Source organism: Theropithecus gelada, chromosome 4 (assembly GCF_003255815.1).
Source record: "Theropithecus gelada isolate Dixy chromosome 4, Tgel_1.0, whole genome shotgun sequence".
Classification (NCBI taxonomy): Eukaryota; Metazoa; Chordata; class Mammalia; order Primates; family Cercopithecidae; genus Theropithecus; species Theropithecus gelada.
Genome location: NC_037671.1, coordinates 123,905,569 through 123,923,382, shown reverse-complemented (window position 1 = coordinate 123,923,382; position 17,814 = coordinate 123,905,569). Strand labels below are relative to the sequence as shown.

At 41.3% G+C, this 17,814-nt stretch overlaps 1 pseudogene across 1 annotated transcript; it reads right to left on the bottom strand.

Moving 5' to 3' along the window:
- Positions 1–16,743: 16,743 nt before the first annotated feature.
- On the bottom strand, positions 16,744–17,414 carry LOC112622658 (annotated as a pseudogene). The gene has a single exon (XR_003119013.1). The product of XR_003119013.1 is annotated as a putative uncharacterized protein AFDN-DT (transcript).
- Between the last annotated feature and the right edge of the window lie 400 nt (positions 17,415–17,814).

The following is a 17,814-nucleotide window of genomic DNA, read 5'->3' as shown; positions in this document are numbered from 1 at the left end:
CTCAGCCACAAATATTTCCAAATTAAAGCTTCTAAGATGGCTGTGAAGTTTTATATTATTAATTGGTATAGAAAAGCAAGATACGCTATACTCCATTTTTAACTACAGCTGTTCAATTTGAGGTTTATCCCACAAAAATACTTTATATTATTTTTGAAACTATGTTGAATAATTTAAGAACAATTTTCTATTGAATCAGAATATATTTCAGAAATATTAATTGTACAACTAACAAAACGCTGCAGCTTCATTTTTTCCCTTCAGCAAAACGAACCAAGATGAAAATATTTACATCTAGAAAATGTATTATAAATGTTAGCACCTTGTTAAGCATATTGAGTAGTGATAACAAAGTCTAACACTGTCCTGTCCTGTGCAATAGAATTGATATACTTCAATCACATTACAGAATTCATGTTAATTTTTTCACTTTAAAACAAAGTCGGGCTGGGTGCAGCGGCTCATGCTTGTAATCCAAGTGCTTGGGGAGGCTGAGGAGGGAGGATCACTTGAGGTCAGGAGTTCGAGACCAGTGTAGCCAATAAGGTGAAACCCCTTCTCTTACGAAAAACACAAAAATTAGCTGGGTGTGGTGGCATGAGCCTGTAATCCCAAGCTACTTGGGAGGCTGAGGCAGGAGAATGGCTTGAACCCAGGAGGCAGAGATTGCAGTGGGCCGGACTGTAGCCTGCACTCTAGCCTGGGCGACAAGAGCAAAACTCCATCTCAAAACCAAAAAAAACAAAACAAAATAACAACAACAACAGCAAAAGTTGTACTACAACATAGATGAGCCTTGAAAATATTATGCTAAGTGAAAGAAATCAATTACAAAAGACCATATATTTAAATTTGAAATGTTAGATGAACTGAACATAGTCTTAGAAAAGTGAAACTTACCAATATTGACACAAGAAGTAATCGATTTTAAAAATTCTATAAATATTGAGGAATTATCTGTACTTAAAGCTCTCCCAGTCTGACCCCACCCATCCCCCCACAAAACAAAAGTCCCAGCCCAACTAAATGTTTCAGAGAGTGTGGGAAAGTTAGAGAATAAAAAAGGGTGGGCACTTCTCAGCAATTTTCATAAAATCAGTACAATTTAAGCATCAAACCTAAGAAGGACATTATAAGAAAAAAACAATAGGTCAATCTTCCTTGTACATATGTATGTAAACTTTATAAATAAAATGTTAGAAAATTAAATATAGCAATGAACAAAAAGGATAATGCATCACACAATTTGGGGCTTATTCTTAAAAGTAGTGTCAACATTATAAAAGAAAGGAAAAGTAAGTAATCATACAATTGATAAAGAGAAAGCATTTTAAAAAAATTTAAATTCATTTATGTTAAAAAAAAAAACTCTTAGCAAGCTAGGAATAGAGTGGAACTTCATTATCATGATAGAGAGCATATGTTTAAATAGCTAGGAATAGAAGGCAACATCATTATTATAGTAAAGAGTATTTTTAAAAACACATTTAATAGTGAAATGTTGAAACCTTTCCATCTGAGATTAGGAAGTAAACAAGAATATTTTATATCACTACATTTATTCAGCATTAAAATAGTAATTCTTGCCAGTGCAGTAAAGATATACAGACTGGCTAAGAGATAATAAAACTACCACTATTTGTTGATAATATTTTGATGTAGAAAGCATAAATTATTGGAATTGAGAAGTTAGTTTAGCAGAGTTGTTAGACACTGGTGAATATTTTTAAAAATCAATGATATTCCTATGTATTAGCACAGTTGGACAATTAAATACTAAAACAGGTTCACTTACAAAAGCATAAAATATAAAATATTTAACACTAAAACTTCGTTAAAAGATGCACAAGGGCTATGCAGAGAAAACTCTACAACATTTTTGAGAAAAAATCAAGATAATCTAAGTCGGGGGGGGATATACCATGTTCATAGATTAGAAATGTTATTATTGTAAATATATTCATTTTCCCTGAATTGGTCTATAAATCTAATGCCATCTTGATAAAAGCCTCAGCAGGATATTCTGTGGTAATTAACAAAATAATTCCAAAATTTATGTGGATGCACAAAGGGCCAAGAAGAGCTAAGAAATCTTTAATGAAAAGAACAAGGCAGGAGGACTTAGCCTACTCGATATCAGAATTTATTATAAAACTTCAGTAATTAAGGCAGTTTTTTGTGCAATGATAAACAAAGAGACTGAAAAAATAGAATAATTGGTGCATACAGACACACATATAGATATTCCATTTCCGGTAAAAGTAATAGCACTGCAAAGTAGTGGAGATTTGTTTTTTTTTTTCAGTAGATGGTGCTTGAATAATTTGGACACCAACATGAAAAAAAATTAAATATAACCCTTCCCTGAAGAGTTACACACAAAAGTTAATTCCAGGTATACTGTTTATTTAAATGTGAAGGGTCAAATAACAAGACTTTGAGAAAATTATATAAGAGAAAAGCCTTTATGGTTTTGGGATAGAGAAAATTGAATAGGAATAATGCTCTTTTGAGCACTAACCATAAAGAGAAAGATTGATAGATTAGACTATATTAAAATTAAAAAACTGTTTTTAAATTTAAGACTAAAAGATAATACTAAGAGAGTGAAAAGGCAAGCCACTGAGTGGTGGAGTGGTTATATCAAAGACAAAAAGTCTATAGCCAGTACGTATCAATAGTTTCTACAAATCAATTAAGACAGACAACCCAACAAAAAAAACAAGCAAGAGACACCAAAATGTCACAAAAGAGGAGATCCAAATGATCAACAAATATGTGAGAAGATGGTCATTTTCATTAGAAATGGGGAAAATGTGAATTAAGGCAACAGAATATCACTACACATCCACCAAGATGGCTAAAGGCTGACAGTGCTGATGATGAAAATGTAGATTGGTTCAACCTCTTTGAGAATGTGACAATATTCACTGAGTGTGGGTGTGTGCATACCCAATGCCTCAGCAATTCCATTCATAGGCACATGCCCAACCAACATGGGAGCTCATGCTGCACATCAAGACACACACCTAACTATTCACGGCAGCATTCTTATGGGCAGTCCAACATTGGAAGCAATCCAAATGTTCACTAACAGTGGACATCACAGAAGCCAAACAATAGGACATTAAACAGCACTTTATATGAAAGAGCTGCTGCCTCACACAACCAAACAAATGAATCTTTCATACATACACAGTCACACTCAGTTCTGAGGAGAAGAAGCCAAACGTACCCACAAAAATATATGCTGTATAATTCTGTTTTCACAAACTTCAAAAACGAGACAAATGAGCCTGTGATGTCAGGACCGCGTTTCACTTGAGCAGGGAGTGAAGGGAGTGTTCGGGAAGATACATGAGTGGGGCTCTGGGGTGTTGGACATATTCTGCTGTTGTGTTTAAACCTGGGTGTGTGCACAAGTGTTCATCAAGCTGTATAATGATGGGGCATGCACTTTCCTGTATGTGTTCAACATAGAAGAACAGGAATCAATTAGGTTATCATAATCACTTAATCGTTATGAAGAGGAAAATGGGTGAGATAGAAAGTACTGCAGAGCTCAGAGGAGAACATATTATCAACTGCCATGGTTGGCCTGCTTTCTTGCGAAGGAAGGAACAGAGGAAACAGAAGAGAGAACACAGGAGTTACGTTTACAGAAACCTCCCATGAGGAGGCTGAAGGGAGATCTCAGGATGACAATTCATACAAGATACTGAGTCCCAGTCCAGATGGGAGCAATGTGACTCGAGAGAGGGAATTTTTCACCAGGATTCCCAGTGCCATGGTACTGCCTTCTTCCCTGGAAGACAGCATGACCAGGTGAGCCTGGGTTCTTGCTTTTGTGTGGACACATCCCTGCCCTGTTCTCAATGCTCTTCTGCCTGCATCAGTGGAGGGTGCCCATTAATCCATCTTTGTGATTTCCCCAAGGATATATAGAGGTGAATTCATAATTATCGTCTATTTTCATCTAAGAAAATACAACTGTAAACTAAAAAATAATGATTCAGCTTTTTCCCTAGAGCTGTTTCCTCAGGCAACCAAATTACGGATTAATCCTTTTAGCCTAGTGCCCTCCCTAGGAAACCTCCAAATGACTTCAGGGAAATTTCATGTAGTTAATGGTTACTGGATCTTTCTGAGTGAGTTATCATTAAAAACACATACGTGCAAATACCTAACCCTAACCCATATCCTAACCCTCACCCTCACCTGGTTTGCTAAGAGAAAACCTTGAGAATCATTTTAGACTGAAACACTTTCTGGGTTAATTACCATTGTCCTCCAAGAAAAGCCATCAACTCTGATGTCCATTTTGGTTTCGGCCAAGCAAGTCTCATGTAAACAATTCTTCACTGATAAGAATTAGACGCTTCCCTCCTCTTTGGCGTCTGTAACTTTTTTTTTTTCCCCCCCCAAGACGGAGTCTCACTCTGTCACCAGGCTGGAGTGCAGTGGTGTGATCTCGGCTCACTGCAACCTCTGTCTCCCAGGTTCAAGCAATTCTCCTGCCTCAGCCTCCCGAGTAGCTGGGATTACAGGCGCACGCCACCACGTCCAGCTAATTTTTTCTTTTTAGTAGAGACGAGGTTTCACAGTGTTGGCCAGGATGGTCTCGATTTCCTGACCTTGTGATCCCTGCCTCAGACTCCCAAAGTGCTGGGATTACAGGCGTGAGCCACTGCACCCGGCCTCGTCTGTAACTTAGTATCTGTTTTTTTTTTTTAAACTGATATCTTATTTCTAGGCTTCAAAATTAATATTTTGCCATGTTCACCTCTCATTCTGACTTTTTTTTTCAACCATTTACAAATGTAAAGAACATGGTTAGCTTGTGAGCCATACAAAAACAAGAAGCAAGAGGGATTTGCCTTGCAGGTTGTATTTTGTCCACCCCCGGTCTAGAATAGTAAGGATTTTCTACATATTAATTCATAGTCTAAGGGACCCCAGAAATAGGAGCTGCTTGAGAAGATGTAGTTTGTGGTGTTGAAAATGACATATATCTAAAAGTATTTAGAATGCTTTTAATGATGGACTTCACCCTGCTTTGTCACTCTTTCATACAGGTTGAGTACTCCTAATGCAAAAATACAAAACGCACCCAAATCTGAAACTTTTTGAGTGCTGACATGACATGCAAAGGAACTGCTCATTGGAGCATTTTGGATTTCAGATTTTTGGATTAGGGATGCTGAACTGGTAAATATATAATGCAAATATTCCAAAATCTGAAATTTGAAACATTTTTGGTCCCAAGCATTTTGGATAATGAATACTCAACCTGCCTTACAATAAACAAACCAAACAACTAAACTAAAATAACTAATATTTTGACACTAATCTTTGAACAAGCATCTCTTCATGAATTTACTATGTTTAAACAAATAGTTTTTAACTAAAACACTTCTCTTACTCATAGTTGAATACATATACTTTGGATATTTTGTCATCTATACCCTTGGCTACAGCTCATTTTAAAATTATATTTTTTATTCTATTGCTACTTCACTATATTTAGACATTGAAATTTAAACTGTAATCTTATCTTTATCTAATGGGAAATTATGTATGGGAAATTAAAAGTTAAAAATGTCAAAAACTAATTGTATTATTGAGCTGAAAGGGTTCATTTCTGGAGTCTCCATCCAAATCCAAGCCTAAAATCATAGTCAATTCCCTCATAATTACCTTCTGAAATTAATGGTTTAAAAGATGCTAATAATATATTAAATTGCTTATAGGAATTATAACCACAAATTATTGAAACTTTCTAGTACCTAACACTTGTTAATAAGGCATTTCTCAGCACATTGTAGGTTTACTTTAGCCTAATGAAAAAGCCATGATTCCAATATGTCTTGATATATAATTATTTAAAGAATTTAGTATCTGGCCAGCCCTGTAATCCCAGAACTCTGGAAGACCGAGGTGGGTGGATCACTGGAGGTTAGGAGTTCGAGACCAGCCTGGGCAATGTGGCAAAACCCCATCTCTACTAAAAAATACAAAAATTAACTGGGCATGGTGGCAGGCACCTGTAATCCCAGCTACTTGGGAGGCTGAGGCTGGAGAATTGCTTGAACCCAGGAGGCAGAGGTTGCAGTTAGCCAAGATAGAGCCACTGCACTCCAGCCTGGGTGACAGAGGGAGACTCCAGCTCAAAATAGGGAAGGGAAGGGGAGGGGAGGGGAGGGGAGGGGAGGGGAGGGGAGGGAAGAATAGCTAAACAATAAATTGGTTTCTTCTAGTCTAAAATGTGAGTTAATATATAATGAATGTATATTTATTCATTTATTGATACAGAAGTAAATCTCTATTAAACAATACACATAAAAAGCCTTGAAACAAAAAATTGTCATTTATTTCAAAAAAGTTAGATATGCAGGTCAAACGTTATTGGATATATATTTGAATAACTTTCAAATTTCTTATTCTAGCCAGGCATGGTGGCTCACGCCTGCAATCCCAGCACTTTGGGAGGCCGAGGTGGGTGGGGGTGGATCACCTGAGGTGAGGAGTTTGAGACCAGCCTGACCAACATGGTGAAACCCCGTCTCTACTAAAAATACAAAAATTAGCTGAGCTTGGTGGTGGGTGCCTGTAATCCCAACCACTTGGGAGGTTGAGGCAGGAGAATTGCTTGAACCTGGGAGGCGGAGGTGCAATGAGCTGAGACTGCACCATTGCACTCCAGCCTGGGTGACAGAATGAGACTCTGTCTCAAAAAAAAATAAATAAATAAAATTCTTATTCTATAATTTCAACTTTTCTTTTAATTGGTTGTTTTTTAATTGGGTTTTCTTATGAACACTCAATTTAAAATTTTATTTTTAAAAAGACAAGAGTGTTACTATGTAACAATTTAATCGAACTATGCACATAGCTATGTTTTGCCTCATTAACTATCTTAAAAATAAATATACATCTGTGTCTTACTTTAAAGACATTACACTTTGGTAAAAATATTAGGCAGAGAAATTTGTCTGCACAGTCCTGTAATTGCAGAAAAATAAAAAGAAAACGTTATTCTTTGAAATTGCTTTAAGTTTTGTTAAGTTTTCTACACTGAGAAAAATATATCAATATGAAAGGATTTAACACTTAGTGAGCACTACGGATGTATTACTGCAGTGTTCATTTTTCTTTGACAATTCTATGAGGCATCACATCAATCATTTAGATTAAAAAATTGAGTTTTGGAAAGATACTTGGCTATTACATGGCCGATGGCAGTTTGACATTCGAATTCAGGTCTGTGTGGCTTCACAGGGTGGAAGGTGAAATTCTGTGTGCTTAGGAGAGGAAAATTCAAACCAGTGCCCAACAGAGATGGTCAGGATCTCAGCCCCAGGCTATGAGAAGGGGTCCTCCGGGTGGAGGGAAGAGTCTAGCCTCGCAGGCAAGGCAGGGAAGCAGAGGCTTGCTTCTAAGATGTCAAGAGGAGCCATCTGCCTGGAATTCACGTGGGAGTGACAGGAAATAAAGGTAACAAAAGTAAGGAGTTGAGCTGGCTTTGGGATTTCTTTTAGGGTTAACAGTTTATGTTTGGGGAAAGACTGGAATGATTTGTAATGGGAGAGAACGCCACAGAGGACACACAGGAGAACACATTGTATGAGACAGAACTGCCAGGATCCGGAGACCACTGGGACATTGAAAATGAAGACAGAGGGACAGTTAGGGACGGCACTGAGATCAAAGAGGTAAACCCTAAACCAGGCACTTCCCAGCAACAGATAAGCAGAGGAGGCCTGGGTTGGGGCCTGCAGGAGACAGTGGTCTGGAGAGGGCAGGGGGAGGAACGACAGCAAAGTGGCAGGTGAACTCAGAGAGGGAAAGGAGCTGGGAAGCAGGTCGTGGGGAGGGAGAGACAGAGCACTTGTCTTCTCCTACCTATAGAATATGTAGGTGAAACATTCACAATATATAATCTACCAAAGTCATCATGGATGACTCATTGCAATGAAAACTATTATAACACTACAGAGCGCCCCACTCCCCAAAAAAACACAGCAAGGTATTTATTATGACATTGTATGACTTTGAAAGCCTCCAAAGACTGTAGAAGTTTACTGCAATATTCTGAACAAATGGAAGCTTAATGTACTGCCGTTTAATAATTAAAAATATGCATCAAATGTTAAAATTGAATGATTTTTCTTTTTTTCCAGAAGGGTGAATGCTTCTGTATGGTTTCCCTGACATGCAGGTCTATTTAAAAAAAAAAAAAAAAACTTTTCTGGACTTCCTTTTTTCTCATGTCGATTTTTAACCCCTGCAGTGCCAATGTTCAAATGAAGAATGAAAACATTTCTACGTCAATGCATACTTGGAGAGCACGTTCATATGTCATGCTTTAATTTTATCCTTATAACAGCTCTGTAAGGTGGGCAGGGAAGGTCTGTTGCCATCATCATGTTTATTTTTCACATGAGGAAACCGAGTCTCAGACCTGTACAGACCCTCCACTGCCCTACAATTAGTGTAAGAGATGGAGCTCAAGGTTGGGAACTGTGGCGCTTAACCCAAGGCTACTTTCCCTTGCAATGTCTCTGACCACACAGAGTTGATCTCTGTGCTAGTTAGGAATTGGTGGAAACAGTTTCCCCTAGGAGAAAGGAGGTGTGTGACATTGGGAGAGTCTCAAGGTCAAACCTACAAGGTCATGTGAGCCAGTGATTTTCAAACTCAACTGAACATCAGAGCCACTCAGGGAGACTGAGAATAAAAGATTGTTGGACTCACCCTGAGATTCTGATTCTCTGCGTCTGCCACCGAGTTGAAGGGATGTGTATGCTTAAACAGTTTTTTGAAAGTTGAACGGTGTCTTGATATTTGATGACTTTAAGGAATTATTGTCATTTTTCAAAGTATGAAAATGATATTAAGAAAACATTTTTAAAGAGTGTCTTCTGAAGATACATCTGCAACATTTACTAATGAAATTATGTAAAGTCTGACTTGTGTTTAAAAATAATCCAGGAGCGGAGGGAGAGGGAAGGGGAGATAAATGAAACAGGCTGTGACAACTGAAGCCAGGTGGTGAGTGAGGAGTGGAGACAGGGACTTCCTCTGGCATTCTATTCGTATTCGATACTATTCATATCACTGTGAGAAAAGCTCCCCAGGAAATTCTGATGATCAGAATTTGATCATTGTTGGATCATTGATCTAATCCAACCACATAACTATAATTACAGAGTCTCCTTGTACATTGCCATGTCTGCGCTCACCTACATTCTAGCTGTATTGTTTGAGGTCACTCGCCTGTTTGTCCTTCTCTGCAGTGGTGCTAAAATCAGGAAATAGTTTCACCAAAACAGGGCATTGGAATATAGACAAGTGTGAGTCATGAGCAGGGGACACTTCTGGGCCTCAGATTTCTCATCTGTGGTTTGTCTCAAACTCAGAGACAGGTTTTCAGATGCCCTCTTGAGTCCACTGTCTTTCCTTCTTTTACAGGAACTTTCTATCTCAGGCAATTTTCTCCTTTTCTTTCTCAGGTGACTTTCAGCATTTCCTTTTTGAGCTTTACCTTAGAGTTGCGGCTATGGTTTATTCAGGTGCAAATTGACCTACATGTGTCCTGCTTGACACTTGAAAGCACTTTTAATTTGAAGAATCTTGTGCTTCTTACATTCTGGAAAATTCCCAGCGATGATCTCTTTAATTATGCCTCTCCGTCATTCTCTCTAATCCTCTGGAATTCTGACGAGATGAGATTAACTCCCTCCGCCTACAGCTCTTGCTCCTTAAGATCTCTCACTTTTATAAATCTTTTTTTCTTTCCACTCATTTTACTTTCCCGATGCGTTTCTCAGCTTTCTTCTTTTCTGCTTTCAACTGGATTTTTTTATGTTCTTGTTTTATTATTTCTGCCAGTCCTTTTTTTTTTTTTTTTTTAGAGATGGAGGGTCGCTCTGTTGCCCAGGCTGGAGTGCAGTGGCACCATATTGGCTCATCGCAACCTCCGCCTCCTCGGTTCAAGCGCTTCTTCTGCCTCTACCTCCAGAGTAGCTGGGATTACAGGCCTACACACCACCAGGCCCAGCTAATTTTGTGGTATTTTTTTTTTTTTACAAAGACTTTTGCTCTTGTTGCCCAGGCTCTAGTGCCATGGCGTGATCTCTGCTCACTGCAACCTCCACTTCCTGGGTTCAAGCGATTCTGCTGCCTCAGTCTCCCGAGTAGCTGGGATTACACGTACACACCACCATGCCGGGTTAATTTTGTATTTTTGGTAGACGGGGTTTCTCCATGTTGGTCAAGCTGGTCTCGAACTCCCACCCTCAGGTGATCTGCCCACCTCAGCCTCCCAAAGTGCTGGGATTACAGGCATGAGCCACCGTGCCTGGCCAATTGTGTGTTTTTAGTAGAGATGGGGTTTTACCAGGTTGGACAGCTTGGTCTCAAACTTCTGACCTCAAGTGATCCTCCTGCCTTGGCCTTCTAAAGTGCTAGGGTTACAGGCTTGAGCCACCGTGCCTGGCCCCTCCTTTTATGTTTTAGAGTCAGGGGTATATATGCAGGTTTGCTACGTGGATTTATTGTGTGATGCTGAGGTTTGGGCCTTCATCGAACCCATCACCCAAAGAGTGAACACAGTTCCCAGTAGGCAGTTCTCTCCTTGCCCCTTTCTCCCTCCCATGGGCCCCACTGTCCACTGTTTCCATCCCTATGTCCCTGTGTCCACAGTGTGTAGCTCCCACTTAGGAGAATATGTAGTATTTGGTTTTCTGTTTCTGCCAGTTCTTTTCCATAACTTCTTACCCCTTTGGATGCATGTTATTCCTGCATACATTTCTTCAAGTTTCCCAAACATGTTTATTTTAAAGCTCTTTTCAGAATGGTTGCTGATTCAGGTGGTCCCTTAGCATTTGCTGTGTTCACGTGCATGGGAATTTTTTCTTCACCAGCTCATCGTAAGTGGGAGATTGTCTCTCTACTGTATTTTTCTCAGTGTATCTTTCTGCTCACACCTCTGCTTAACAAAGGCACCTCGTCCGTGGGGAGCCCTCGTCTGGGAACACGCCGTGTTGCCATGGTGGAAGGCATCAGATGCAGTCACTCGCTGCGTGGCAGTTCCCGGCAGGCGGCCACACGCACGTTTTCTCTTCCCGGAGACACACGGCTTCGCGTCAGTCATGCGGGCAGCTGCAGTTGGCAGCAGCTTCCTCTCCTCCCATGAGCACTTGTGGTCCCTACCATAGTCCCCACCGCCCAACAAGAGCCTGGCTCCTTGTAGGACCTGCCTTCTTTGGGTTCCAGACTCCAGCAGGGCTTTTCCTTCAGCTCCTTCTCACCATCATGCACCTCCATCCCAACGCTGATCCTCAGTCATGCCCATGCTGTTTCAAGTCTCCTACAATTCTATGTTTTCCCTCTTTATTTGTCATCTACCGTTGGCATATATTTAGAGAAGGTGTGTGTGTGTGGTAAGGGTGCTTCGGGGTACGTGCTTATAAAACTATCTTAGTGGAAGTACTAAGGCCAAGTTTCTCCCTTCTCATAGAACTACTGCAAACGTCGAAAGCACTTGAAATAATGTCTAAGCTGCACTTTATTTTCAAAAGCAAGCAAAACCCTGTAGTTTGGTAATTTTTATTTCCAGAGATACTAGTGGATAAAGAAAAGATTTTTCCTGGGAGAAGTCCCTGGATATTCCATTTATGGCTTTGCCATGAACAACACATTTCTCAACACTTTGTTTCTATGATTTTTACTGCTGGTAAATAGCACGTTAATAGTACACTCCCCTTCATTTGGTATCTGTTTTTATTTGTTAAAATAAAATTTAACGGGAGTTTGCATTTCAAAACATTAGTTTCCTAGCAAAATTTATATATTCAGCTTATATTCTATATTATACATATAATTTTCTAGCAGAAAAGGGCATAAGATGTAAAAAATAAGTTGATATATTTGTACCCTTTGTTCTTCTTAGGTGTATAAAGTTCCTCCTCTTTTCCCTAGTACTTTCTATATTGTAGAACCTGTGAAAATGGGGAGGGAATTAGGTTTATTATATTTAGTTCATTTTAGCACCTGGTTTCCATAATGCCTCCTAAATATTTCTGGCCTTTGTTCTGTTAATGACAGCGAGATCCTAGAGTCCTATTAAAGTTGCTCAGTAGGTCAAGCCCTCTATTTTAGGAATGAGGCAAGCATACTTCTTTCTTCTTCTGGACCCATTGTTTAGAACTGTACCTTTTATTATCAAGAAAAAAGGTGAAAGGCTGGATGGAAAAGCTCCACGACCTCCAGACTGTGGACTCTCTACCCTTGTAAAGCCCACTCACCTGAGTAAAGTCTAGTCTCAGCTGCTGGGATTAGACTAGCTGTAGAAGCCGTGTGCTGGGCACCCCTACCCCGCCCCGCCAGTACACAGCCATCTTCAATGCAGCCAATGAGTGTTTATTAAATATCCGCTAGGTACACAGAACTGTGCTCTCTGCCAGAAGCAGGACACGGAATCAGACATCAGTAAGATGGGTCCCCAACGCCAAGGGGAACAGAACTCGTGAGGAAAAAGGCACATTCAGAATTTCAAGTCAAAACCAAATTCAAGGTAGCCACTAAAATCAAAGTGCCAAGTGTAAGGGATCGGGAAAACACGGGGAGATGGCGACAAAAGAACTAGTGCTGTTTAGTTCATTGGTTTTCAAAGTGGGAAACCGAAACTGATGCAATGGGGCATTGGATGGAAAAATTCTGGAAGTGAGAGCACTTCCAGAGCACCATGGAGCGACACCTTGCAGGCCTAAGGATGCACAGAATGTGGAAAGGACGACAAGGAGGCAGGCAGGGGAGACGCCCTTTCGCAAATCTATTCACAGCCTGATATTCTTTCATTATTTTCAGGATATATATGATCACATTTTAACTTAGTCTGCAACACGTACTGAATAAAAAGAAGATAATGCAAAGCAATTCTCCAACACAGTAAAAGCTAAGTGACCCATGTTTACAGTATAATCCCCTTCTAATACCTTCCACACACACACACACACACACACACACACACACACCCCATTTCGTTTCTTTGCATTCAGTGTGTATTAGTCCATTCCGTTTTTGCATTGCTATAAAGAAATACCTGAGACTAGGTCAATTTATAAAGAAAAGAGGTTTAATTGGCTCATGGTTCTGCAGGCTGTACAGGAAGCATGGCTGGGGCGGCCTCAGGAAACTTACAGTCACGGCAGAAGGCAAAGGGGAAGCAGACATGTCTTACCTGGCTGTAACAGGAGGAAGTGGGGGAAGGGAGGTACCACACATTTTTAAACAACAAGATTTAGTAAGAACTCCATCACCAGAACAGCACCAAAGGGGGAAATCCACCCCCATGATCCAATCCAATCACCTCCCCCCAGGCCCCACCTCCAACATTGGGCATTACAATCTGACATGAGATTTGGCTTTGGGACACAGATCTAAACCATATCACAGTGTAAATATGTTGTTTATGTATTTAAGATTTAGTTTTTTCCTTCCAGTATCATCTTGGTTTATAAAATGCCAGAGAATATATTTAACCACAAATGTCTTTCTGGGTTGGTAAGACTATATATATTTTTTAAATAAGTAAGATTAAATTCCTATTTTAAGGGCTGTTTATAGCACTAATTTCTGTGTAAAAACTCACTTCCTGAAAGTTCTAACCTAAAATGTGACTAAATATTGGGAACATGGGAAAGTAATGAAGGAAGCAGATATATATTTGAAAGATAGATTTCTTCATTTTCCAATAAAGTAGCACATACTCTACTTATGAAAAACTAATCCTCTAGAATTTATCTTTTTTGCTTGTTTGTTTAAAAAAACAAAATTAACAACACTGGCCTTTCTAGTGATGGGTTAAGCAAAGGAGAGTTTAGTTATTTAACTTTCTAGATCAACTAATTAGATTAACTTTCACGTGCATGGGCTACTGTAGAAGGCTGCCTGCCCTAGAATGTCTGCTATTAGGACCTTTATTAAATCCTTTTACTTTACTTTTTTGCTAAAGACCATCCTCTAAATTGATATATCTACTAAAAGGACTTGTAAGATGATTTATACAATAATAATGACATTTTTCTAAATTTGATTAAATATGGAATTTATTGGCAGCTAGAAAATTAAACGACCTGTAGGGTACTAAATATAGTGATATAGTTAAACATAGTTGATATATTTGTATCATTTTTAAAAAATGTATTAATCTTTTTCCTGGTACTTATTATTTTCTAGAGCCTGTGAAAATTGGGGCAGGAAAAGGTTTATTTCAAGTGGCTGGTCTCAGAACCTGGTTTTCATATTTCAAAAAAATTTTTTAAGTAAGTGCAAAGTTTAATCAGAAATTCAAAAATATTATTACTTTCTGTCCTCACATTTATTCCTATTATGTGATACTTCTTCTTCTTCTTTTTTTTTTTTTTTTTTGAGATGGAGTCCCGCTCTGTCTCCCAGGCTGGAGTGCAGTGGCCTGATCTCAGCTCACTACAAGCTCCGTCTCCCGGGTTTACGCCATTCTCCTGCCTCAGCCTCCCGAGTAGCTGGGACTATAGGTGCCCGCCACCTCGCCTGGCTAGTTTTTTGTATTTTTTAGTAGAGATGGGGTTTCACCGTGTTAGCCAGGTCTCGATCTCCTGACCTCGTGATCCGCCCATCTCGGCCTCCCAAATTGCTGGGATTACAGGCTTGAGCCACCAGGCCCGGCCGTGATACTTCTTCTTTTAAGAGAGTCTTGCTCTGTTGTCCTCTATTACCTAGTGCTTTTAGGTTTTACATAGATTTTGGTTTCAGATGGGAGAAACTTAGAAATATTAGTATATCACTGCTGATTGAAACAGAAGCTGTAAAAACTTTTTGAATAGTGCAACTAAAAATAATATACATTTAAAAGGAAAACTAAAATTATAAAGTAAAAACTTAAATTTTTAAAAACTGACTTATAGATTAAAAAGGTCTTTTTCAACCTCGCCCAGTGCAGCTTCGTTTAGCTTCAGTCCGGTCCTTTCTCTTGCATTTCAGTCTCACCATGTATAAAATGGAATTAATAACAGAAAAGCCCATTATTTTATTTTTATACAGCATTTCTTGGATATCATTTAAGTATAATTTTTAGATATACCAGAATCCAGTGGGGCAATGACAATAGAGGATGGTAGCATGTCTGCCTTTTATTGTTCTAGGTGGTATTGAAATTGACACACGGCTCAGAATATCATACTGGAGTGTTGAACAACGACAGTGAAATAATTTGTCAGCCTGGAAATTTTCATGTCCTAAACATATACCAGTTATGGGAGTGTTCATGATTTAAGGATCATAGGTATTCTATGAATTTCTGGTTGCTCTTAAACATTTGTCAGTAAACTAATGTTGGTTGGGACCTACAGTGAACTGTAGTTTAGATATTGATATACCACTCATACATAATACAAATGGGGACTTTTAATGACAGTCAGAAAAACGAGAATAATTCACATTAATTTAGAGCCTTCTATGTGTCCTGCATCACTCAGTAGGTATTTCACATACGCTACATGTTTTTTATTACAAAAATAACACCGCAGAGAGCCCATAACTGTTTTCCAGGAATCCTGAATTTTCTCTTTAGCGATGCTACACATACTTACTTTGGACATCAGCAATCTAACTGCCAGCTTTGCAAACTCATTCTTTAAGAGGCAAGTCACTCTTGGTAACAGCATCCTCGGGAATGAAGCTCCTGCAGTTGAGGTTCAGTTAACGCTGTGCCAGGGATCTGTGCAGCACGTGTAGAACCCAGTGAGAGTCCTTCGCTGTGCGGGCACGGGGATGCTCACACAGTAAAAACTCGAGTCTATCAAGAAGCACAGGAACTGAAAGGCATAAAGAAACCGAGTGCTACAACATGAAGATGCCATTTAGACACAGATACTTTTCTGCACGTCACCACACTTTAATTTTAAGAAAGGAGACTAGCGATCTATTGCATAATTCATTCCCCCATGGCACTGGTTCAACACCCCAGGCTCCTCTGCTGAGAAGCCTCCTTATGTAGCTGTACTGGACAAGTGCAGTAGAAAAGACAGAACCCAGTGAGGATGACAGAATTCTCTAATTGTCTGCAAAAGAGAAAATCCAGTTGGTAGAGAGAAAAATTATTTCCACACTGGAAAAAAAAGTAATGACAAAAATAAAAAGGCTTTGTCAAATATAGTTCACTCTTCTCATTACTTGCCTTAGTGTTTCAAAGATAAACGCTTTTTTGTTACACATCACAGACAATGTAAGAACGCAACTTCGCCTGACTGAATACTGCATGGGGAGACGGCTGGGATGTGTTCCGCAGCCAAAACAAAGGGTGGGGGAGGGGAGGAGCAGTTACAAAAAAGACACCTAATTAAAAAAAGCCCTACAATTCACAAAGCTTGCTACTGAAATTAATTTCAGGTTTCCACGTCCACGTACAGGTACAGGATTTAAAATGACGCTCACGCGGCATCTCTCAGGGCCAACAGGGGCGCATCAAAGCTTCCCTTCGACGTTTATTAACTCTGCAGTCCGTTCTCTACATCTGCGAAGGATTTGCAGATAACAATGTGTCTGAGAGAAAAGGCGTTTTCTAAGGAGACACACAAAGGCAGTGGGAACCTCCAACCTCACTCAGCGAGAGGAACACCGCACAGCAGTGTGGGGGCTCAAACACCCCGGGAGCAGCGGGGCGCGGTCCGAAAAACATGACACTTGAAATGCACACAAAGCCTAATAAGGTATCCTCCTCGGAAGAAAACAGCTTGAAAGGGTCAGCTTCGAAGTGACCCCAGCAGAAAGGAATCACCCTGGAAGAAACACGCAGCAGCCCCGGGGCAATGCGCAGGTTGGAGGAGCAGCGAGCGCGGGGAGCGCAAGGCCCTTCGGAGGGCGCCGCACCCGCACTGCGCTCCGTACCTGTGCCGCCACGCCCACCTGTCCCCTGCTGTGCCCAGCACCGCCCATTTAGACCCTGCACCACCCGTCGGGACCTAACCTAGCACAGCCCGTCCGGAACCAGCACCGCCCACTTGGATCCAGCACCGCACGTCCAGACCCAGACCCGCCCGTCCGGACCGAACCCAGTACCGCCCATCGGACCCAGCGCCGCCCATTTAGACCCTGCACTGCCAGTCCGAACCGAATCTAACACAGTCCATCGGACCCATCGCCCGTTCGGACCCAGCACCGCCCGTCCAGACCCAGACCCGCCAGTCCGGACCGAACCCAGCACCGCCCATCGGACCCGGCGCCGCCCATTTAGACCCAGCACCACCCATCCGAACCGAACCCAGCACCGCCCATCGGACCCAGCACCGCCCGTCCAGATCCATCACCACCCATTTGGACCCAGCACCGCCCGTCCCCGCCCGTCCGGACCGAACTCAGCACCGCCCATCGGACCCAGCATCGCCCTTCCGAACCCAATGTAGCACCGCCCATCGGACCCATCACCGCCAGTCCAGATCCAGCAACGCCCAGTTGGATCCAGCACTGCCCGTCCAGACACAGCACCGCGCGTCCGGACTGAACACAGCACCTTCCGTCGGACCCAGCACCGCCCATTTAGATCCAGCAGCGCGCATCCGAACCGAACCTAGCACGGTTGGTCGGGACAGAACCCGGCACCGCCGGTCCGGACCCACCACCGCCAGTCCAGACCGAACCCTAGCACCGCGTGGGGCCCGCCCTCCGGCGCCTCCCTCCCTGGCGGCCGCGGCAGCAGCACCTAGCGGAGCGGCCCGGAGGTGCGGCGGCGGCGCGCGGGCGGCGGCGGCGCGCACGGCGGGCGGGGGCGCGCAC